Source organism: Nyctereutes procyonoides, unplaced genomic scaffold, assembly GCF_905146905.1.
Source record: "Nyctereutes procyonoides isolate TBG_1078 unplaced genomic scaffold, NYPRO_anot_genome, whole genome shotgun sequence".
In the NCBI taxonomy this organism is placed as follows: Eukaryota; Metazoa; Chordata; class Mammalia; order Carnivora; family Canidae; genus Nyctereutes; species Nyctereutes procyonoides.
In genome coordinates, this window is record NW_026575121.1 from 4,096,715 (window position 1) to 4,121,176 (window position 24,462).

The following is a 24,462-nucleotide window of genomic DNA, read 5'->3' on the forward strand; positions in this document are numbered from 1 at the left end:
GATTCTAAGAACAAATATCAGAAAATGTCCATACTACCCAAAGCTATCTACAGATTTCATATAATCTCTATCAAAATACCAACAGCAATTTTCATGGAACTAAAATAATCCTAAAATTTGTATAGAACCACCAAAGACCCCAAGCACCCAAAGCAATTTGGAAAAAGCAAAAACAAAGCTGTAGATATCACAATTCCAGATTTCAAGATAGATTTCAAAGCTATAGTAATCAAAACAGTATAGTACTGGCACAAAAACAAATAGATCAAAGGAAAGGAACAGAAACCCCAGAAAAAAAAAATCCCACAATTATATGGCCAATTAATCTAAAGAACCTACAGTGAGGAAAAGACAGTCTGTTCAACAAAGGGTGTTGGGAAAGCTGATAGGACATGCAAAAGAATGAAGCTGGACCACTTTCTTACAACATACACAAAAATAAACTCAAAATGTATTAAAGACCTCAGTGAGACCGAAAGCCATAAAAGTCCTAGAAGGAAATATAGGCAGTAATCTCTTGACATCAGTTTTAGAAACAATTTTCTAGATATATTCTCTGAGGCATGGGAAACAAAAGCAAAATAAAAAGCTTTTGCACAACAAGGGTAATCATCAACAAAACAGAAAACTCAACTTACTGAATAGGAGAAGATATTTGCAAATCACATATCCAATAAAGGGTTAATATCCAAAATACATAAAGAAAAACAAGTCAACATCAAAAAAGCAAATGAAATTAAAAAGTGAGCGGAGGACTTGACATTTGTCCAAAGACAACATTCAGATGGCCAAAAGACACATGAAAAAATGTTCCACATTACTAATCATTATGGAAAAGCATATCAAAATCACAAGGAGATATCACCTTGACTCTATCACAGGATATTATCAAAAAAAACAAGAAATAATAAGCATTGGTAAGGATGTGAAGAAAAAGGAATGCCTCTACAACTGTTGGTGGGAACTTAAATCGGCATAGTCACGGGAGAAAAACAGTATGGAATTTCCTTTAAAAAATTAAAAATAAAAATACCATATGACCCAGTAATTCCGCTACTGGATGTTTACCAAAAAAAAGTAAAAATACTAATTTGCAAACATGTACGCATGCCTATGTTTATTGCAACACTATTTACAATAGCTAAGATATGGGAACAACCCAAGTGTCTGTCAATAGATGAATTAAGCGGCATAGATATACCATGGAATATTACTCGGCCATAAAAAAAGAATGGGATCTTGCCTTTTACCGCAATATGGATGCATGGAGAGGGCATAATGGTGAGCACTGAGTAATGTAAAGAATTGTCCAGTTATACTGTGTACTCCAAGCTAGTACAACTCTATTATGTTAATTACACCTTAATTAAAATAAAATGTTCTGGATGTCAAATATGATTATATTTCCACTATTAAAATATTTTACCACAGGAGAAGAAAACATACTTCTCTTTTAAATTTTTTTATTTTTTTAAGAAAACATACTTCTTAATATTTTGAGCCACTTTATTGAGGTGTGATTGATATAAAAAAGTAATACATATTTAATGTATACAACTTGATAAGCTTTGAGACAAGTATATATTCATAAAACTATGACTACCATCTGTGTAATAAACATATCATTTCTAAAATTTTTCTCTAGCCCTCCTTTTTTTTTTTTTTTTTTTTTTTGGTAAGAACACAACGTAAGATCTACCCTCTTAGCAAAATTTTAAAAATACAATGCAGGACTGTTAACTATGCTGTACAGTTCAATCTTACTGTAGGCTTTACCTTGTACAACTGAAAATTTTTACTCTTTAATACCTTCCCAGTTTCCCATCCCTCCAGGCCCTAACGATCACCATTCTACACTCTGCTGCTATGAGTTTGAATATTTCAGATTCACCATGTAAGTGGTATTTTACAGTATTTGTCTATCCAGCTTTTTTTCACTTAACGTAATGTCCTCCAGGGTCATCTAGGTTATTACAAATGGCTGAATTTCCTTTTTTTTAAAAGGCAGAATAATATTCTATATTATGTTTATGTTACATCTTCTTTCTCCATTCCACTGTTATGGAAATTTAGAATATTTCCATGTGTTGACTATTGTCGGGTATGCTGCGACTAACAGGAATTCAGAAGGACAGGACATGGACATCTCTTCAAGATTCTCATTTAAATTCCTCTGGAAATATACTTAGAATTGGGATGGCTGGATCTCTTCTTCAAAGAGTTTTCTTCAAAAGAGGTTTCAGGTATCACATTTTAGTCATTTATCTATTTTGGAATTGACCTTTGTGTGTCATGGAAGAAAAGGGTCCGGTTTCATTCTCTTGCATGTGTATTCAGTCCCCCCCAAACCCTGAACCATTAATTGAAAAAACTACCTTACCCGTACTGTATTCAACCTTGTTGGAGGTCAGTTGAGTGTATATGTAGGGGATTATTTTTGAGCTCCCCATTCTATTCCATTGGTCTATGTCTATTTTTGTGCCAGTCATATTGTTTTAATTATTACAGTTTTGTAGCATAATTTGAAATTAGGAAGTATGATCCTCCAGCTTTGTCTCTCTTGTCCAAGATTTTTTTGGCTATTGTTTTTTGTTTGTTTGTTTTTGCTTGTTTATTTGTGGCTCCTTACAGACTGCAGGATAGAATTTTTTTTTCTATTAGTACTTCTATAGGGATTTCATTGAATCTATAGATCACTTTGAGGAGCATGGACATTTTAAAAGTATTGAGTTTTCCAATTTGTGAGCATACTGTCTTTCCATTTGTTTGTGTCTGCTTTAATTCATCAGCATTGTATAGCTTTTAGTGTACATCTCTTTCACCTCTGTGGTTAAGTTTATTTCTAAGTATTTCATTTTTCTTTTTGATGCTATTGTAAGTAGGATTTTTTAGGGGGGGGTGTTTTAGTTCTAAGTTTGATCACCACCATTTTTTTTCTATTTCTTTTATATTCTCTATTTCATTTCTGCTCTAATCTTTTTTCTCAAGTTTTTATGTAAATTCTAATTAGTTAACACAGTGTAATATTAGTTTCAGGGGGTACAGTGTGAGTCAATGGTTCTATACAACACCTGGTGCTCATCATAAGTGTACTCCTTAATCCCCATCACCTATATAACTTATCCTCTCATCCCTCAACTCCCCAGAACCATCAGTCTGTTCTTTATAGATAAGAATCTGTTTCTTGGTTTGTCTCTCTTTCTGTTTTTCCTGTTTGTTCATTTGTTTTGTTTCTTAGATTCCACATATGAATGAAATCATATGGTATTTGTCTTTCTCTGACCTATTTTGCTTAGTATTATAGCCTCTAGCTCCACCCATATTTATGCAAATGGCAAGACTTCATTCTTTCTTTATGGCTGAGTAATATTCCACAATAATTTATACCACAACTTCCTTATCCATTTATCAATGGACACTTGGTCTGTTTCCATAATTTGGCTATTGCCAAAATGCATCAGTTTGCATTCCTGCCAATAGTGCAAGAGCGTTCCCCTTTCTTCACATCATCACCAATACCTGTGGTCTCTTGTCTTATTGATTTTAACCATTCTGACAGATGTGAGGTGATATCACATTATAGTTTTGATTTGTATTTCTGATCTAATCTTTATTTCCTTTCTTCTCTAACTTTGAACTTAGTTTGTTCTTTTTCTATTTCCTTAAGGTCTAACTTTGGGTTGAGATCTTTTTTTTTTTTATCATAGGCATTTATTGCTGTAAACTTCCCCCTTAGAACTGCTTCTGTTGTAGACCATAAAATTTAGTGATTTTCATTTTCATTTGTATCAAAATTTTCTAATTTCTCTCAGCTTTTTTTTGGGGGGGGTCTTCTTTGACCTATTGGTTTTTCAAGGGTGAGTTACTTAATTTCGATTATTTTGTGAATTTTTCCATTTTCCTTTTATGAATAATTTCTAGTCTCCTTCCACTATGAATTTTGAAAATTCAGAAAAAGATACTTGGAATGCTTTCAATGTCCTTAAATTTTTTAAGGCTTGTTTATGACCTAGCATATGATCTATCCTAGAGAATGTTTTGTGTGCTCATGAGAAGAATATATTCTGGTGCTCTTTAGGTGGAATATTCTGTGTATGTCTTTTGGGCCTATTAGGTCTGTAACATTCCTTAAGTTTGCTTTTTCATTATTTGTTTTCTGTCTGGATGATTCATCCATTACTGAAAGAGAGATATTGAAGTCTCCTACTATTATTGTATTGCTGTCTATTTTCCCATTGAGTTCTATCAATGTTTGTTTTACATAATTCGGTGCTCTGATGTTGGATACACAGATAATTGCTATATTTCCCTGTTGAATTGACCCCTTTATCATTATGTAATGACCTTATTTGTCTTTTGTGACAGTTTTTGACTTAAAGTTTATTTTGCCTGATAAAAATACAAACACTCTTTTGGTTACCATTTGCATAGATTTTTTTCCATCTCTTCACTTTTAGCCCATTAGTGTTCTTAAATCTAAAGTGAGTCTTGGGACGCTTGGGTGGCTCAGCAGTTGAGCGTCTGCCTTTGGTGCAGGGAGTGATCCCAGGATCTGGGATTGAGGCCCACACTGGGCTTCTTGTAGGGAGCCTGCTTCTCCCTCTTCCTCTCTCTCTCTCTCTGTATGTCTCTCATGAATAAATAAATAAAATCTTTTTTTTTAGATTTATTTATTTACTTATTCATGAGAGACACAGATTGAGAGAGAGAGGCAGAGACATAGGCAGAGGGAGAAGCAGGCTCCATGCAGGGAGCCTGACATGGGACTCGATGCCGGGTCTCCAGGATCACACCCTGGGCTGCATGCAGCGCTAAACTGCTGCACCACCAGGGCTGCCCATAAATAAAATCTTAAAAAAATAATAAAATAAAATAAAGTGAGTCTGATGTAAACAGCATACAGTTGAATCTTGTTTATCTATTCAACCACTCTGTATCTTGTATTAGTGAGATTAATCCACTTAAAATAATTGCTGATAAGAATTTACCATTGTCATTTTGTTGTTTTTTGTCCACTTCGTAATTATTTTCTTCCCCATATCTTTTCTTGCTTCTTAATGATTTGAAGATTTTTCTGTAATGATATATTTTAACTTTTCTTTGTATTTACTATAGATTTTTCTTTGGTGGTTACCATGACACTTACATAACACTTCTTATGGTCTATTTTAAGCTGATGGCAATTTAACTTCAACCACATACAGACTACACTTATGCATCTCTCACACTTTGTTGTTGATACTAAAATTATTCATATCGTGCATTACTCCTCTGTGGTTAGAGTTAATTCTTAATATTTTTGTCTATTTTTATACTAGGGTTAACTATGATGGATGCATCACCATATCAATAAGTTAGTCTATATGTGCCCATACTTTTTCCAGTGAGATTTAGATTTTCATATGCTTTTGTGTTGCTACTTGACATCCTTTCATTTCAACTTGAAAAACTCCTTGTAGTTTTTTTTTTTTCTTGGTAGTAGTGATAAATTCCCCCAATTATTTTTTATCTAGATATGACCTTCTCTCCGTTTTTAAGGGATACTTTTGTCAATCATAGCATTCTTAGCTGACAGTTTCTTTTTTTTCTTTCAGCAATATATATATATATATATATATATATATATATATATATATATATATATAAACTCACTCTTCCCTTACCTAAAAGGCTTCTGCTGAGAAATTCACTGATAGTCTTAAAGGATTCCCCTTGTATATGAGGTGTAGCTTTTGTTTTGTTTTTATTGTTACTTTCAAAATCTCTGACTTTTGACAGTTATAATGTCTCAGTATAGACTTCTTTAACCTATTTAGTATCCCATAGGCTTCATTAATCTGGATGTTCATTTCTCACTAGGGATTTGGGCAGTTTTCAGCCATTCTTTGTTTAAATAAGCTTTCTGCCCCTTTCCCTCTCTTGAGAGTCCCATGACACGTATATTAATTCAGTTAATGGTATCCTGTATGTCCCATAAACTTTGTTCACTCTTTCTCACTCTGTTTCTTCTTTTTGTCTCTCTAACTAGGTAGTTTAAATAACCTATCTTTGCATTTACTGATTTTTTTTTCTACCTGATCAAGTCTATTGAATTTTTTTTCAGTCATTGTATTCTTCAACTCCAGAATTTGTTTCTCATTTCTATATCTTTGTTGAACTTCTCATTTTATTCATATATTGTTTCCATGATTTGGTTTAGTTGTCTATTTCTGTTCTCTTAGGTTAAAGACCATTATTTTAAAGTCTTTCTCGGGCATTTCATAAATCTTCATTTCTCTAGAGTTATTATTGGAGCTTTATTTTGTTCCTTTGGTGGTGCTATGTTTCCCTTATTCTTCATTATCCTTGTAGCCTGTATCAGTGTCTGAACATTTGGAGAAAGAGTTACCTCTTCCAGTCTCTGCAGGCTGGCTTTCACCATTCAGCCTGGCCAGAGATTCTGAGCAGCGTCCATGGGCAGCCTGCTGCCACCCTCCACAGGCAAACGGATCTGTTACTGTGGTGTTCAGGTGAGCAGGCTTGGTACTGGGATCTGCAGGAGAGCAGACCCGCTGCTAGAGGCTACGTGCAAGCCTGCTTACCAGGACCTCAGACCAGCTATTGATCTGCACACTGGTCGCTGAGAATCCCATCCCCCCTTCCTTTGTTTTTAACTCCCCTAGGTGATCTAACTGTACCAGTTCCCTCAGTGTTCTGAGTAAGGAAACACAGAAGCAGGCCTCTCAGGTAGTGCCCCCAAAGGCTAAGGGAACCAAATATTCACTTTATTTCTCTTTTTCCAGCAAAGGGGACTTATGGCTAAGGGGATCTCTTTCACACTATGCTATGCTGGCGTAGGGGAGGAGAGTGATGAGGTAAAGTGAAACTGTTCTCCTTACTCTTTTGGTGTTTTTAAAAGTTGTCTCTGTGCTCCATGGGGTGTTATATTCTCTCACATGGATTCTAGAGCTCTCACAAAGGAGTTTTCATGTGTTAATAGTTGTTAAATTAGTATTTTTGTGAGGGATGAAGATTGGAACTTCCTATTTATGCCATCTTGCTGATGTCACTCTCTTCACACTTATGACACTCTATTACGAGTGTTATTTTTTCCTATGCAATATATTTTTTATTTCTAATAAAAATACTGACAGGATTGCAAACCATTTTTAAAAGGCAAAATTTCAAACTAAATATTTATGCTGAGTGATATCAATGAACAATGTCATACTTCCTGAAAAAACAATTGAAATGGACCAATATTGTATTAGTGGACATTTCTCAACGGTAGCTTTCCTTTAGAGAGAAGGAATTCCTATGGTAATTTCTTAGAACCTTAATAATTCAGAAAGTGCTTTATCAATATTCATACCTTTGACAAGATGGCAATTTTAACTTTAAGATATCCTCTGAAGCTCATTTTAACTTGGAAAGAGTTAATCACCCTTCTCCAAAGTCAGAGTGTTGACCAAACCCTTCTAGATTTAAAATCGTAGATCTAAAATGCAAAACTAAAAGTCTAAAGAAAAATATCAAAAACACCAGATGAATTGCTTATTCATAATTTTTCTAAAAGAGTTTAGGGGACATTTCCAAACACTAAATATTGAAGTAATGAAGGGAAAGAAACAAGTAACAGGAAAGATTAACCAGAACTACCAAAAATACTAAGTTGTTTCACAGACCCAGAAACTCTGATTCTGATAAGTAGAATATTATGAGGTAAGAATACACTGAACATTCTTTTCCTCCTACAAGAAATATCTTTTGAAATAGCTATATTCAGGCATTACTCAGAGAGATGCTAGAGTTAAAAGCACAGAGCTGGCTTTGCAACCAAAAGTATTACCTTGTTCAGTCTCAATTTAGATCTTATAATCCTAGTAAAATGCCACTCCTGCGATAATGCCAAATCCCAAGGAAGCTTTCATTTAGACTTGTTTGTCTGAGTGATTTTTAAAAAGATTTTATTTATTTTTTTTGAGAGAGACAGCAAGAGACAGAGACAGAGAGAGAAAACATGAGTGGGGGTTGAGGCAGAGGGAGCCTGATGCAGGTGATCCCTGGGATGATGGCCTGCTCTAAAAGCAGATGCTTAGCCAACTGGGCCACCCAGGCACTCCTGCCTGAGTTATTATTTGATCTACTTTTCACTGCCAAGAGGAAAGACAGTTATACCCCACTCCTCAAAATGACTCCTTCCCTTCAGTGCAGTAAAGCAGAAAGAGCATGGGCTTCTCTATTAGATGTATGTCTGCAGGCTTCACTTCCTTCACCTATAAAATGGAAAGAATGAGTCCATATATAGTTGTTGTGAGGTTTAAATGAGATAATATAAACCAACCATGTAGGATGCAGGAGATTTTTAAATAAATATTAGTGTTCTACTTCCAATTGGTCTTTAGTGAGTAATCAATTTCTTTCACATCATTGTCAGATAAGAGTTACAAATTCATCTCTCAAAAGAATATTTAGAATTTAGCAAGAGGCTCTGAGGACTTACAAGACTTATGGGCACCAAAGACAATTACAAAAGTGCAATTTTTGGCTGTTCTTCAGCACTTTCTTTCTTTCTTTCTTTCTTTCTTTCTTTCTTCTTTCTTTCTTCCCTTTTTTTCTTGTCAGTACTGAAAACACAAGGATCAATAATATAGTATGTGATCTCAGTGAAAGAAGAATAGCAATAGTATACTGTTGCTCAGAGGATAGCAACTGGATACTGCAAGGACAAGAAAAAGAGAGAAATTTCCCATAGAAGGAATGCAAAAATCATACCTTAGAAGAAGAAAAGATAAGGGAATTTCCTTCCAGTAGATCTCTTGGTTGTGGGCATTTTGGCAGGAAGATTAAGCAATCTTCTGAACCCTACCCTGGTCCTTATGATCATTGCCTGTGAGGCTCCTAGGAACTTTAGCACAAGATTTTTTTTTAATTTGTACAAGAACTATTTTCTGCATTGATGATATCTTTGACTTTAGAAAACTGAGTAGGGTTCAGTTAAGACACAAATAAGAGAAAGCTGACTGCTAATTCCATAGAAATAGTTTTAGCACAAGCAAAGAGATAAAGGGAATCTTCAGATATTTTACTGTTCAGTCTAATTCATCAAAATGGGAAAGGAGAGTTTCTAGTAAGAATTGCTATCCAAAGAATGTATATTTATTTAGCTGAACTATGCCTGGTTCTGTATCTGGTGGAAACCTGAGAAAGAAAATAAGAAACTCCAGCGGTAGTAAACAGATATTGGCCATTGCAATTTCTTATTGTTGCAGAAACAAATCACCACATTTGGTGGCTTAAAACAAATTTATTAGAGTTCTCGGGGTCAAACATTGGAAATTAATCGCACTGGGCTAAAATTAAGGTGTTAGCAGAGATATATTCCTTCTGATTATAAGGGAGACTATTTTTGTTGGTTCTCTACCACCACCACCCCCAGCTCCTAGAAGCCACCTACATTCAATCTTCAGCCCTTTAATTTTCAAAGTTAGCAAGCTAACATATTAAAATTCCTCTCTCACTTTGATGCCTACTATCAGGATCATATCTCCCTCCTGGACTCTTACCATGTATCTCTCTCTTACAAGGACCCTTGTGATTATACTGGGCTCACCTAGATAAGCAAGAGTGATCTCCCTTTTCAAAATCCTTAACTTGATTAAATCTGCAAAACCCTTTTCTGTGTATTCTAAGATCACATATTCATAGGTTTCAGGGATTAGGATGTAGACATCTTTAGGAGGCCACTATTTTGCATACTATAGTTGGGATTTGGGAATGAGGATATCAGCATTAACAGAAGCACAAAAACAAACATTGTGATAAACAAAACTGGGATTTCAGCTTTGCCTTCTTACCATTATGTAAACACATTTGCCTTTCACCTGGTGAGTAAGCAGGTCCACCACAATAAATTATTTTTAGCCCCAATGCCAAGGGGAGAGTGAGATATTTATTTTGTAAGATACCATGAGATTCTATTATTTCTTCAAACCCACCTCCACCTGCACCCCTTCCCTTACCAGTAACCTTGACTCTGCACATTTACCACTGAATGATTACTTGCCTTACTTATAATGTAATCCAGCCATTAGAAAATCATGATAAATTTCTCTGTCCATCTATTTATCCTTTGTTTTTCTTGACCCCATTTCTGATAGATCCAAGGTTGTGAGTTCAGATTTTCCTCACCTTTGGCTCTAGGTAGATCTGAGCTAGCAGCAAATTAAGCACTCTATTTCTGTTTTGCCATTCATTGGAAGAGTAACGGGAGCATCTCTCTCACTGCAGCCATTTCACTTATGTGTTTCATATAAATAATGCCACTCTTCTCATACATAAACATCTCATTGGATATAATGTGCTGGAGACAGATGTTCACAGGTTGCCCAGTTATCAGAAATCTCTCCCTAGTTTGTTGTCCTGTAGAAGAGCTGTAAATCTAGACCTCTGGTTGATAAGGAAACAAAAATATCCATAGGAGGCTATTAAAGAAATTTCCCATTATCCTCAAATCTGACCAAGACAAAGAACTGAAAACAATAGATATTAAATATCCCAAAATACAGATCTGAGACTTGTCAGTGGATAGAACCTATTTCCCTCCTTAACAAGTTTCAACTTGCCTCATGGTGAAAGTACATCCATTCAAATGTGTACTATATAATATAGATACTATTTTGAAAGTTGTGTCAACTAAGAAGTAGAACTGCTTATGTCCTATAAAACAACTGTAGATTAGTGAGGAGATGAACGACACAAAATGTAGAATTTACAACATCAGTGAGGAGCCTGGGAAGACGGTGGAGTAAGAGGTCCCTGAGCTCATCCCATCCAAATTTACAACTAGATATCATCCACATCCAAATAAATAAGCTAGAGAATGAAGTGACTAGTGGCAGAAAAAAAACTCTACCACTAAATGTAGAGAAGAAGCTGCATTTGAAAGATTAGGAAGGTTAGAGTCAGAGGGAAGCTGCCTGCAGGAGGGAGGGAGCGGCACACAAAGGTCAGAGAAAGTCCTTGTGCCAGGGAACTCATGTTGGAGATGGTGGGAGACTGATCCCCATAACATTTGGCTTTGAAACCAGAGGGGCCTTAATCCCATGAATGTGTATAACCCATGGGACTTGGAGCCTGGGTTTTTCAAAGTGAGCTGACTCAGCACTGGGCAAGCAGAGAAGGCCAGTGATAGCCCAATGTGGCAATATCTAGCAAAACTTAAAAGTGTACATATGCTTTGACTCTGTAGCTCTACTCTTAGGTAGTTATATGCAGGATGTTTATACAGAGATCTTTATTGAAACATTTTTCACAGGAGCAAAATTTAAAACAACCTAAACATCCACCAACAATAGGTAGCTAGTAAATAAATTCTAGTTTACCCTTAAAATGAAATACAATGAAGCCACGTAAAAAGAAAAAATGGGATAGTATGACATGATAAGGAATAGTCTCCAAAATATATTAGGATCACTGCTCTTAAAGAGACAGCAACCTGCATGGAGAGGTGACATAAAAATGGTAGTTTACACAATGACAGGGGGCAGGGGGTAAGAGGGACATAGATCTGTTCATATTCACTTCAGAATATGTTGGGGGACTTCTCCCAAAATGAGAGACTTGTGGGTTTTCCTCCCTTAACCACAACATAAACATACAGCCTGTGGGACATGCAGCTGCACAGATACTTGCTACCTAATCTGTTAGCCATGTGTCATGCCCATGAGCTCTCCTGGGGACTTGCCCACTCCAAACCTGGAAGCCTCGGCCCTGAGCTCAGGGAAAGTTTTATTAAAGTTGCATTTGTGCCATGCCCAGCCCTGGGCTCCCAGTCACTCCCATGCAGCCCTCAGGCACTACAGGGCTTTGAGGGACCTGGCATAGGACTAATGACCCAGCACTAGTTTGCTAACACTGCCTCCCTGCTCTCAAGTTGCTAACCCTAAAGAGCAGGCCTGCCTGGAACCTACAAACACCACAGAGAGCAAGCACAGCCTACAACATTTAGAATCAGTGCAGACAAATGCACAGAAAGGAAAAGTGATCCAGACACAACAGCAGAGCATAAGCAACACACCTAAGATACTCTCCTGAAGTGCCAAGTTCTGGTGAACAGGGGACACTGCACTGCAAACTGAAACAGGAAGAAAGAAAATTTGAACAGACTGATAACCAACAAAAATATTAAATCAGTAATCAAAAAGCTCCCAATAAAAAAAAGTCCAGGACCATGTGGCTTCACAGGGGAAGTCTACACTAAACATCTAAGTAAGAGTTAATACCTATTTTACCTCAAACTATTCCAAGAAATAGAAAAGAAAGGAAAATTTCCAAATTCATTCTATGAAGCCAGCATTACCCTGATGCCAAAACCAGATAAAGACACCACTAAAAAAAAGAGAACTACAGGCCAATATCCCTGATGAACAGGAGGTGCAAAAATCCCCCCCCCCAAAAAAAATACTAGCAAATTGAATTCAACAGTACCTTAAAAAAATCATTTCCCATGTTCAAGTGAGATTTATTCTTGGGATATGGGTCAATATTTGCAAATCAATGAGCTAGATCACATCAATGAAAGGAAAGATAAGAACCATATGATAATTTTAATAGACACAGAAAAAACTTTAACATAGTACAACATCCATTCAGGATAAAAGCCCTCAACAAAGTAAGTTTAGAGGGAACATATTTCAACATAATAAAGGTCATATATGAAAAACCCTTAACTAATATCATCCTCAATTGGGAAAAACTGAGAGCTGGACTTGCTGACCAGGAACAAGAGAAGGATGTCCACTCTCACCACTTTTATTCAACAGAGTACTAGAAGTCCTAGCCACAGCAGACAGCAATAAATAAAAGACATCTCAATCAGTAAGGAAGAAGTAAAACTACTTGCAGATGACATGATGCTCTATATAGAAAATGCTAAAGACTATCAAAAACCTGCTAGAACTGATTTTTTAAAAGTTCAGTAAAGTTGTAGGATACAATATTGATGTACATAAATCTGCATTTTTACACACTGATAATGAAGCATCAAAAAGAGAAATTAAGGAATCAATTCCCTTTACAACTGTACTCAAAATAATAGTATACCTAGGAACAAACCTAATCCTAAAACTATAAAACACTGATAAAAGAAAATTGAAGATGACACTACAAAATAGTCATGGATTGGAAGAATAAACATTAAAAATGTGTATACTACCTAAAGGAATCTACACATTCAATGCAATCCCTACCAAAATATCAACACCATTTTACACAAAACTAGAACAAACAATCCTAAAATTTGTATGGAACCACAAAAGACCTGGATAGAGCAACCTTGGGAAAGGAACGCAAAACTGGAGGCATCAAAATTCTGTGCTTCAAGTTATATTACAAAGCTGTAGCGATCAAAAAGGTATGGTACCAGCACAGAAATAGACACATTAATCAGTGGAACAGTATAGAAAATGCAGAAATGAACCCACAACTATAGAGTTCCAATGGGAAAAAAGATGATCTCTTCAATAAATGGTGTTTATTTTATTAAAACTGACAGCAACATACAAAAGAATGAAACCAGACCACTTTCTTGCACCATACACAAACATAATTCAATAATGGATTAAAGACCTAAAAGTGATACCTAAAACCATAAAAATTCTCAAAGAGAACACAGGCAGTAATATCTTGGACAATGATTGTGGCAACATTTTTCTAGATAGGTCTCCTGAGGCAAGAGAAACAAAAGCAAAAATAAACTATTAGACTACATCAAAATGCAAAGCTATTGCACGGCAAAGGAAACAATCAACTATACTAACAGGTAACCTGTGGAATGGAAAAAGATATTTGTAAATGACATATCCAATAACGAGTTAGCGTCCAAAACATGTAAAGAACTCAGGCCATTCAACACCCCAAAACCAAATAATCCAATGAAAAAAATGGGCAGAAGGCAGGAACAGACATTTCTTCAAAGAAGACATCCAGATGGTCAACAGACACATGAAAAGATGCTCATCACACTTACTATCAGGGAAATGCAAATAAAAACTACAATGAGCTATTACTTCACACCTGTCAGAATGGCTAAAATCAACAACACAAGAAACAACAGGTGTTGGTGAGTATGTGGAGAAAAAGGAACCATTTGGCACTGTTGGTAGAAATGGAAACTGCTGCAGCCAGTCTGGAAAACAGCATGGAAATTTCTCAAAAAGTTAAAAATAGAACTTCCCTACAATTCAACAATTTCACTACTGGTTATTTGTCCAAACAATACAAAAAAAAAAAACACTAAATAAGAGATACATTGCACTCCTTTTTCTTTAGAGCATTATTTACAATAGCCCAATTATGGAAGCAGCCCAGTGTCTACTGACTGAAAGTGGATAAAGAGATTTTTATACATATAAAATAATATATATTATTCAGCCATAAAAAGAATGAAATCTTGCCATTTGCAACAACATACATGGAGCTAGAATGTATAATGCTAAGCAAAATAAGTCAGAGAAAGAAAAATACCATATGATTTTGCTCATATGTGGAATTTAAGAAACAAATGATCAAAGGATAAAAAGGGAGAGACAAATCAAGAATCAGACTATTAATTGTTGACAACAATCTGATGATTACTAGAGGGAAGAGTGGTGGGGGATGGCTTAAGTAGGTGATGGGATTAAGGAACAGATTTGTGATGAGCACCAGGTGAAGTATGAAATTTATGAATCCCTATATTTTAAACCTGAAACTAATATAACACCATTAACTGGAGTTAAAATAAAAATGAATTTATGACAGAAGTTTCTAGAAGTCCAATTTTGTGAGGCATACTTGTACATCACACCTATGGTTTAAAACAAGATGTTGACTCTCCTATTTGTAAGAAAAGCCAGCCTCATTGTGGTCCTTTTTGGGTTTTAGAGACAACGCATACCCCATTTAGTCATTCTTCTGTAATCCATTTAGCAGGTTATTTAGAATGTTATCAGTTTTGAGTGGCATTGCTCCAAGTGACCTTGGAAGGTAAGGCATATGACCCAGCAGATAAAATGTCACTAAAATTATTTGTGCTGATGCTATGTGTAGTGTCTGGCATGCCCCAATAAAGCCACAGTGCAAAACCCTGGACTTCTAGAACAAAGCTGTGTCCTCTGTCACAGGAAAATAGCTCTCTTTGGAAAGCAACTCCTGATGTGCTGACTGAGCATCTAAACCTAAACCATCCTGTGATGGTACAAGTACAGAGGCCCATAATGAACTGGTATTACCAAATTCAACCAGGCATAGGGTTGGGGAACACAACACATTCATGTATGCTACAACTGGTATGCTCAGGAATAGGCTTCCTCAGGGCCAAGGGACACAAGTTACATAAATTGTTTGTCAGTTCCTGTTACCTGCCTCAAATGTCTCTCCCTCCCCTCATTCCTCCTGAGGCATTCCCTATAACCAACTGACAGAAGAAAAAATTCTGCTTGAGATTCACACCTGGGTCAACTCATTGTCTTGGTGTAAGGCAACAACATACTGCTCCCACATCATAGCCCAACACAAGGGTTGCATAAAAGGAAAGTGAAGGAAATCCTTCCTAGGAGATGTGAGAGCAGTGCATTGCTTTTTCTGCTTGATGTGGAGGAAACAGTGGCCCATGACACAGATACTCATGAACTCCTAGGCTGCAGTGAACGACACAACTGATGATATCTGGGAGGTTGTAGACATCCATGGGGACATTAATCTGAGGGAACATTAACCATAGTTTAGACTGATAGCGGTGGGCTATGAATCTATGTATTTCAGGTGTATGCTCACCAAACAGAACCCACTACAAACAAGATTCTCAATAACCAGTCCAACAGGATGACTCAGCCACCCCAGTGCTTGTGAAGTGGGCCCATACACGGAATGTCATGGCAGGGGTGGAAGCTATGCATTTAATCAACGAGGCTGATCTTCTGACTTCCACTGTTGTTTAATTTGCCAACAGCCTTGCTGACATTGAACCCACAATAAGGCAATATCCCTCGAGGAGTCTAGTTAGAGCCTTGGTGTCAGGGTGACTGTACCAGGTCACTTCTATTCTAAAGAGATAGTGATTTAGGCTTGCCAAAATTGATGGTATACCAGTCTGACTTCCCCACTTCCAATGCCTCTGTCAGAACCACCATTTTAAGATGTCACTTGCATGGAAACTTATGCAACATTACATCAGATGAAGGGGCCTATTTTACAGCAAAAGAGGTATGACAATGGGCACCTGCCAAAGGTATCCACCCAAAAGTTGATGTTCTAGTAGAATGATATACAAGGGACTATTAGAAGTTTGGCTAAGATGTCAGCTTGTGGACGATACCCTGTGGGGTTCTTTTGTCCAGAATGCAGCGTAGGCACAGAACAGACTGGGGAATGTATCCCTAGTATTTAGCATGCATAGATTTACAGTATATCTGGGAACAAAGAGCCACTGCCTCCCAGCTTCACATCATATAAGTGACTTGCTTGAAAAATGTGCATTTCCAGTCTCAACAAATTTGGGCTCTGCTGGATTAGAAGTCCTGGTTCTCAATTGGGGAATGTTCCAGCAGGGGAACAGAGTAATGATTCCACTGAATTTAAAGCTACAACCACTATTCTGTCATTCTAGGCTCCTCATGTCAGTGGATTGGCAAGCAAAGAAAGGAATAAGAAAGGAGTCACACATGAGAAGATGCTCAGCATCACTCCTCATCAGAGAAATACAAATCAAAATCACAATGACATACCACCTCATGCCATTCAGAGTGGCTAAAATTAACAACACGGGAAACAACAGATGTTCCCAGGAAACACAGGATGCAGAAAAAGGGGAACCCTCTTACAAACTGGTGCAGCCACTCTGAAAAACAGTATGGCGGTTCCTCAAAACTTAAACTCCCCTATGGCCCAGAAATTGCACTACGAGGTGTTTACCCAAAGGATGCAAAAATACTGATTTGAAGGGGCACCTGCACCCCGATGTGTATAGCAGCATTATCAACAATAGCTAAACTATGGAAAGAGCCCCCAAGTATCCACCAACTGATGAAATGAATGGATAAAGATGGTATGTGCATGTGTGTCCGTGTGTGTGAAAAATTACTAAGTCATGAAAAGGATGAAATCTTGCCATTTGCAATGACTTGGATGGAGCTACAGAGTGTTATGCCAAGTGAAATAAGTCAGAGAAAGACAAATACCATATGGTTTCACTCATGTGGAATTTAAAAAACAAAACAAATGAACATAGGGGAAAAGAAAAAAACAAAAAAGAAGAGAGGGAGGTCAACCATAAAAGAGTCTTAAGGAGAGAGAACAGACTGAGGGTTGCTGGAGGGGAGGGGGCAGGGGGGAAAGGCTAAATGGGTGATGGGTATTAAGGAGGGCACTTGTGATGAGCCCTGGTGTTATACATAAGTGATGAATCACTAAATTCTACACCTGAAACTGATGTTACATTATATGTTAGCTGACTAGAATTAAAAAAAAAACTTAGGAAAAAAAAGAAAGGAGTTACTATAATTACAGAGTTAACAAACCTTAATTATCCTAACATAGTGTGGCATCTATATAACTAGGGCAGAAAAGAGATGTTTGGAACTCAAAGTATTCAACCGAATGTTTCTTGCTGATCTCATGATCAGAAATAATGGCAAAAAAGGCAATTGTAGTATTAACAGTTCAAATGGAGAAAATTAAAGGGTCCCCTGTCTTGAGATGAAGATCTGAATTACCTCACCAGATAAACAACATAGACCTGATGAAATGCTTTATGAGGGTAAGAGAAATCCAGGATAGATGATTAAGTAGGAAGGTGATGCATATTAACTTCAACCTTGGAAGCAATTGTAGCCAAAAAGACTATATAACTGGTTCCATGAACTATTTTACATCCTATTTTTGTAGCTATTGGTTGGCGCCTACCTTGAGAACTCTGTAATGGATTGCACTTAATAGAGGGCACGATCTGAGTGGTAGAAGGGGGTATATATACGATATTGTATCCCTCTTATGCGATCCTTCACATTTTCATGGTTTTAATTCTCATTTCAGTCATGGCCATGAGAAGGTCCTTCCATTCCTGGTTTACTTTCTCCGGTCCCACTCTGCTGCTTATTTTTCAGATATCTTTCCTATACACAAAACTTTGTCTAAGCCTTGCTTCTCGGTGAGCAAAGCTAAAACAATACCTAGGTCATACCATGTAACACATCTGTGCAAAAATCTCTAAAGATTTTCAGCTCATTCAATAAAACACAAAGACCTAGACTTAATCTATATGCTCCTGTGTTATCTAGTTCCTACTACATTTGTGACCTCATAGGGCAGACAGAGACTGCTAACTGCCTACTCAATATCTATTATCCCCCTTTTTTCCCCTACTGAAAATACTCCAATGTTAGGAGGATAGGTAATTTTCCCAGCTAAAATACTTCATTGGTCGCATGGCCATACATAGCTTTCTTCGCACCTAAGGGTGTTTGTGTGATATTGTTATGGACACTAAACAGAAGTTGCTGGGTAGTTTTCCAGAATGAAAAACTAAAACTATTTTTTTTTTATTAGGAACTGATAAGGAACTGATTCAGCTGGCATGTGGCCTTTGGCTCTTCATCTTTCACTTTCTTTCCACCTGAAAGCTACAAGGGAAAACAGGAGGGGTCCAGTCATCTCAAAATCACAAATATATGCATTGAAGCTTTATACTTCGACTGGTGTAGAGAAAACCTGAAAAAAATCTGGGTTCCCGGTGGGATCATGAAGCTTCCATATTAGATTCTTTTACATGATGCAACTAAAACTTCTATTTGAGTCAGCCACCGTAAATGTGGTTTTCAGTTGTGCGCAGCAGGACATAGTCCTAACTGATGACTCCACTCCAGCTCTAAGAGCTTCTTTTTAATCTTCAAACACATCAAGCATGCCTTTGCCTCAGATTTTGCACTTACCATTTCTTCTGTCTGCAGAATTCTATCCCCAAGTGTCCACATGACTCTTGCCTTCAATTCATTCAGGTCACTTCTACATGACACCTCATCAAGATTTCCTTAATGATCCTATCTAAGCATAATGAGATGCCATTTAATACCCACTAAGATGACAGTAATAAGTACTGTCATGGATGTAGAGAAATTGGAAACTTCATATAAAGCTGGTGGGAATGTAAAAAAGACGCATCCATTTTGAAAAATAGTTTGTCAGTTCTTCAAAAGGTTAAACATAGAGTTACCATATGACCCAGCAATTCCAGTGTCAGGTGGACCCAATAGAACTGAAAACACCTGTCCAAACAGGAATGTGTACAATAATGTTCATAGCAGCATTATTTGTAGTAGCTAAAAAACTGGAAACAACCCAAATGTTAATCAATTGATAAATAAACAAAATGTAGTACATGCATACAATGGAATGCTATTTAGTAATAAAAAGGAATAAAATACTGGCAAGGCTACAATATGGATCAATCTTGAAAGCACTACCTGAAATGAAAGAAGCCAGTCACCAAAGGCCTTATAGGATTCCATTTGTATGAAATATCCGGAATATGTAAATTCATAGAGACCAAAAGTAGATCAGTAGTTACCAAAGGAGGGATCCCTGGGTGGCTCAGCGGTTTAGCACCTGCCTTTGGCCCAGGGCGCGATCCTGGAGACCCGGGATCGAATCCCACGTCGGGCTCCCGGTGCATGGAGCCTGCTTCTCTCTCTGCCTCTCTCTCTCTCTCTCTCTCTCTCTCTCTCTGTGTGTGACTATCATAAATAAACAAAAATTAAAAAAAAAAGTAGTTACCAAAGGAAATGGCATGTGGGGAGTTTAACATGACCACTAATGATTATGGTCTTTCTTTTGGTGGCAGAGAAAATGTCCTAAAGTTAAAAAGTGATAATAATTGAACTGTGAATTAAATACTAAAACCCACTAAATGATTATCATTTTAAAAGGTGAATTTTATGGTGTATGAACTATACCTCAATATAACTCTTATTTTGTAAATGCTATGGTGGTATATGTGGGTGCATTCAGTGTTTTCAATAAAACCACTTATGTGTCAATTACTTTGCTTGTTGAAAAAATGAAGCAAGTTCTAGAAATATGAAGTGAATAATTTCTACGCCTTATCTAGATTTGTGTTTCCTATCTTATGTACACTTTAAATGTATAAATTGTAGGGATGCCTGGGTGGCTCAGTCATTGAACGTCTGCCTTCTGCTCAGTGCATGATCCTGGTCCTGGAATTGAGTCCCCCATCGGGCTCCCTGCATGGAGCCTGCTTCTCCCTCTGCCTATGTCTATTCCTCTCTCTCTCTCTCTGTCACCCATGAATAAATAAATAAAATATTTTAAAAGAAATAAATGTATGAATTGTAGAGTATGTAAAGTAGCTCAATAGAACTTTTATTTTTTTAATTTTTTTAAATTTTTATTTATTTATGATAGTCACACAGAGAGAGAGAGAAGCAGAGACACAGGCAGAGGGAGAAGCAGGCTCCATGCACCGGGAGCCCGACGTGGGATTCAATCCCGGGTCTCCAGGATCGCGCCCTGGGCCAAAGGCAGGTGCCAAACCGCTGCGCCACCCAGGGATCCCCTCAATAGAACTTTTAGATGGAAAAAAGCAAATGTGAAGAAAAGAACTGTATTCTTACAGAAGAATCTCCTTAGGGTAGGCTCTTGAGAGTCACTGTTTCTTTTTTTTTTTTATAAATTTATTTTTTTTATTGGTGTTCAATTTGCCAACATATAGAATAACACCCAGTGCTCATCCCATCAAGTGCCCCCCTCAGTGCCCATCACCCAGTCACCCCCACCCCTGCCCACCTCCCTTTCCACCACCCCTTGTTTGTTTCCCAGAGTTAGGAGTCTCTCATGTTCTGTCTCCCTCTAGGATATTTCCCACTCATTTTTTCCCTTTCCCCTTCATTCCCTTTCACTATTTTTTATATTCCCCAAATAAATGAGAGAGTCACTGTTTCTATTGGCTATGCCGACCTTGTGACTGAACTCTTGTCCTTTTGAGTAAATAAGAAAATAACATTTGTATAACTGGTAGGAATGGTTTTGAATGTCAACATATTACAGGCCTTAATATTATAAGCTCGACACCCTCTGGTCAGTACAGTTTGACCTTGGTTCCCTCAAATGAGCATCCATCTGAGGTATATGAGCTTCCTCCCCTTAAAAAAAAAAAAAGTAAAACAAAATTCAAGTGGAATGCCACCTCTCTAAGAGGTGTAGCATAATTTGTAGCTGAAGGAAATTTTTTCTAGTGCTCCCTTCCTTCTACTGGTAAGGATGAGGAAAAGGACATAGTAGAATTTGAGTCCACCAGGGCTCTATGGCTAAAAAAACAGAGACTGAGTAGCAGAGCCCTTTATTTCCTTAGCACATAAGTGGGTCTTTGGATATGCCAAAGTACCTGGGAGGAGAAAAGAGGAAGAGGCTAAGTTACTCTACCCAATCAAACACAAAGAGAATGGCAATTCTTGGGAAAAAAACCCTAACTCACCACTGCCACTAGAAAAGGGAACACAAAGTACTGAAGTAGGGTAGCTATATGGTTGAGCACAGTCTTGAGGAAGAGATGTCAGGAAGCTGGAGCCCTCCAAAAACAATGGCCGGCAAGCATTTTCTAGTCACAGGACAGCCAAAACGATTTACACAAAACAGAGATATCTGATATTCAATTTAAGGCTGTTATGTATTGTTGTGACATAAACCAAAAAACTGTAAATGTAGCCGGGGGAATTTGGGGGATGAACTAATCGCTATAGAAAAACATCTGTGCTATTTCAGGGCTGGTGTGACATAGAGAAAAGAGAACACTCATAGGAGTAGACAAGATTTTAGAAATAGACGTAATCAGAAAACATAAGGCACCATAATCTGAAGAAATTATGGGACTGGCATAAAATACCCCATAGGACTTGAGAAAGGAACTAAAGCCAATTTTAGTTACATTTAAATGACAGAATGACCTCAGCTAACATCTAGCCTAGAACAGCAATGTTCACTTGAAAATAAAGGCATGCTGAGCACAATTTTTCATTGAGGATTTTAGACTGTATTTGGGTATTGTCATTATAGAGATTAGTCAGAGCAGTGCAGATGGGCTCGTTAGCAAAAAGATGTCCAGTTCACCGAATGCTATTCCTCTTCAAATTTTCTCACTGTTATTTCAAGTCAGGAATGAGATTGTGCTTTGTGATTTTAATCTCAGAATAGCTTCTTACGTGTTCTCTTGTTAAGAATTATTGTTGTCAAAGATATCTTTCCAGCTTTTCTGTTTATTAATGCATCAGCTAGCTCTCCTTATCCTAATGTGCCACGATATTCTACCTGAGAAAATTGTAATCAAATTCTCTAATAACTTTTTAGAATCTTAACTAAAATGAATTTTGATCAGAAAAGGATTGGAAGGATGCAAGTACATGCATCTATGAAATGACATTAACTCCATACTAATTATTTTTGAGATCAGAATATTTTCAATGTTATTTGCTTCCCCTGACTAGTAATTTCACAGACCTTATATAATGACCACTGTTATACAGATTTAATTTTATAAAAGAAATATCATTTTGATTTTACTAACACATGGCAGACGAAACTCCAGAGTTATCTAAATAAAACCTGGTTCATTATGGCATGAGATGATAAGATTGATATTTCACTATTGACTGTTGGCTTAGCTTTTTTGAACTTCCGTCGAACACTGGAAAAAATAAAAGGAATCGCCCTGAACTTAGCACTAAATTCTTCTCTGCATAGAACACACTCAGCCTTTCCTTACTCCTACACATACAACCCAGGTAAATTACATTTCCTTGGAATCAGAAAGTAAAAAGTTTTCCTCCTCCCTCACTTGGTCACCAGAGTCCATTAATGCTACCTACTAGATACAGCCTCCTCCTATTGCTATCTCTTGTAGCGTTGTTAACTGGCTTTTTGAACATGGCCATCATGACACTGATGGGTGACCTCCCATTTGGGCATAAAGAAGGGCATTTCCCCTTCTTTATTCTGATGCATGGGGTGGGTGGGCAAGGGATAGATGGTCCTCAATACAGTACAGAGACTGTACTGTTCAGTTTTGATGTCAATTAACTGCTCTAAAAATAGTAAAATAAATAAATAAAAACTTAAAAACAAACAACTTCCAATGCCACTATACTGTTCAAAAGATACATTCCTAGAACCCCAATGTAGAAACCTACTTCCTTAGCCTTTTCCTTCCTACACTATCTCTAGGGGCCTGTCCCTCACAAACAATGAGCTCAGATCACCCTAAGCACAACGTCCTCTGATGGACGCTCCTCCTTATCTGTCACTCACAAGGCCTTTCTTGTTCATTCACTCAGAGCCAATTACTCCTTCCTGTACATCTGCTATGTTGAGTAGAGCCTTGAGCTCTACTTGATAGCAAGCATCTCATTGCATAATCATACATTTACACATTTCATTTCCTCACTGTGCTTCTTTGAAACCAAGAGTGAGTCCTATTCACTTGCTCTTTTCAAATGCCTAATTTTAGGTGTTTTAAACTAAAAAAAAAAAATGTTTTATGAATAAGTGAGGCCTGATGAGGAACAATTTAGCAAGGTCTTTAATCTTCCAAAGCCTCTCAGCTACTCAAAACCTTTGCCAGCCTCCCTGAGGCCTCCTCACCCTTTTGTTCACAGTGAGAAAAATGTTACTGAGAAAATTGTGACCCTAATGTGTGTCCTCTCTTATCATCTTTTCCCACCATTTCTCTGAATCTATTCTCATCAAAGTCAATGACTTTATATCTGCCAAAAGGGAGGCCACCCCTAGATCTTTAAAGAAGGCCAAGGCCAACTGAGCCAAATGTAAATTAATTCCACAAAAAAATATATTCCTATCCACTTTTGCAAAGTGCAGAGAAGGGGAAATTCCAATGTGCAGCCACTGGGAAGGTAGATTCATATAATCACTCTGAAAAAGCAGAAGAAGGACTACCTAAGTAAAATGAAGATCTGCATAGCCTCTCTGACTCAGCAACTTCTCTTCTTGAAGTAAATCTCGGGAAAATTCTGGCACATGTACTCCAGACAACACACACAAAGAATCCTTAAAGTAGTTTAAAACATAGGAAACAATCCAAATGTCTATTCCAGAAGAAACGATAAATGGGCTGTAGTATATTCTTCTAATGGCGTAGTATATGGTACTGTAAATGAAGAATAAAATATGACAAAAACTATTATGGTTTAAATAAGCAAAATGTTAAGCAAAAAAAAAAACTCAGAGAAACATTTTTATGGCATAAAAATTAATTTACATTTCAAAAATGTGCAAGAAGAAATTGTATATGATTTAGATTTTAAATACACGTGTTAAAACCCCAAAGAAAAGAGAATAAAGCCAAAAATTCAAGATAATGGTTCTATTTTAGGAGTAAGTTTAAAGAGGGGCATAGGAGCTTCAAAGGTATGGGTTTATGTC

General features: G+C 37.1%; 1 pseudogene; it reads left to right on the plus strand.

Moving 5' to 3' along the window:
- The window catches only part of LOC129516329 (proteinase-activated receptor 2-like), a 164,973-nt pseudogene that overhangs the window by 71,676 nt on the left and 68,835 nt on the right, over positions 1-24,462 (plus strand).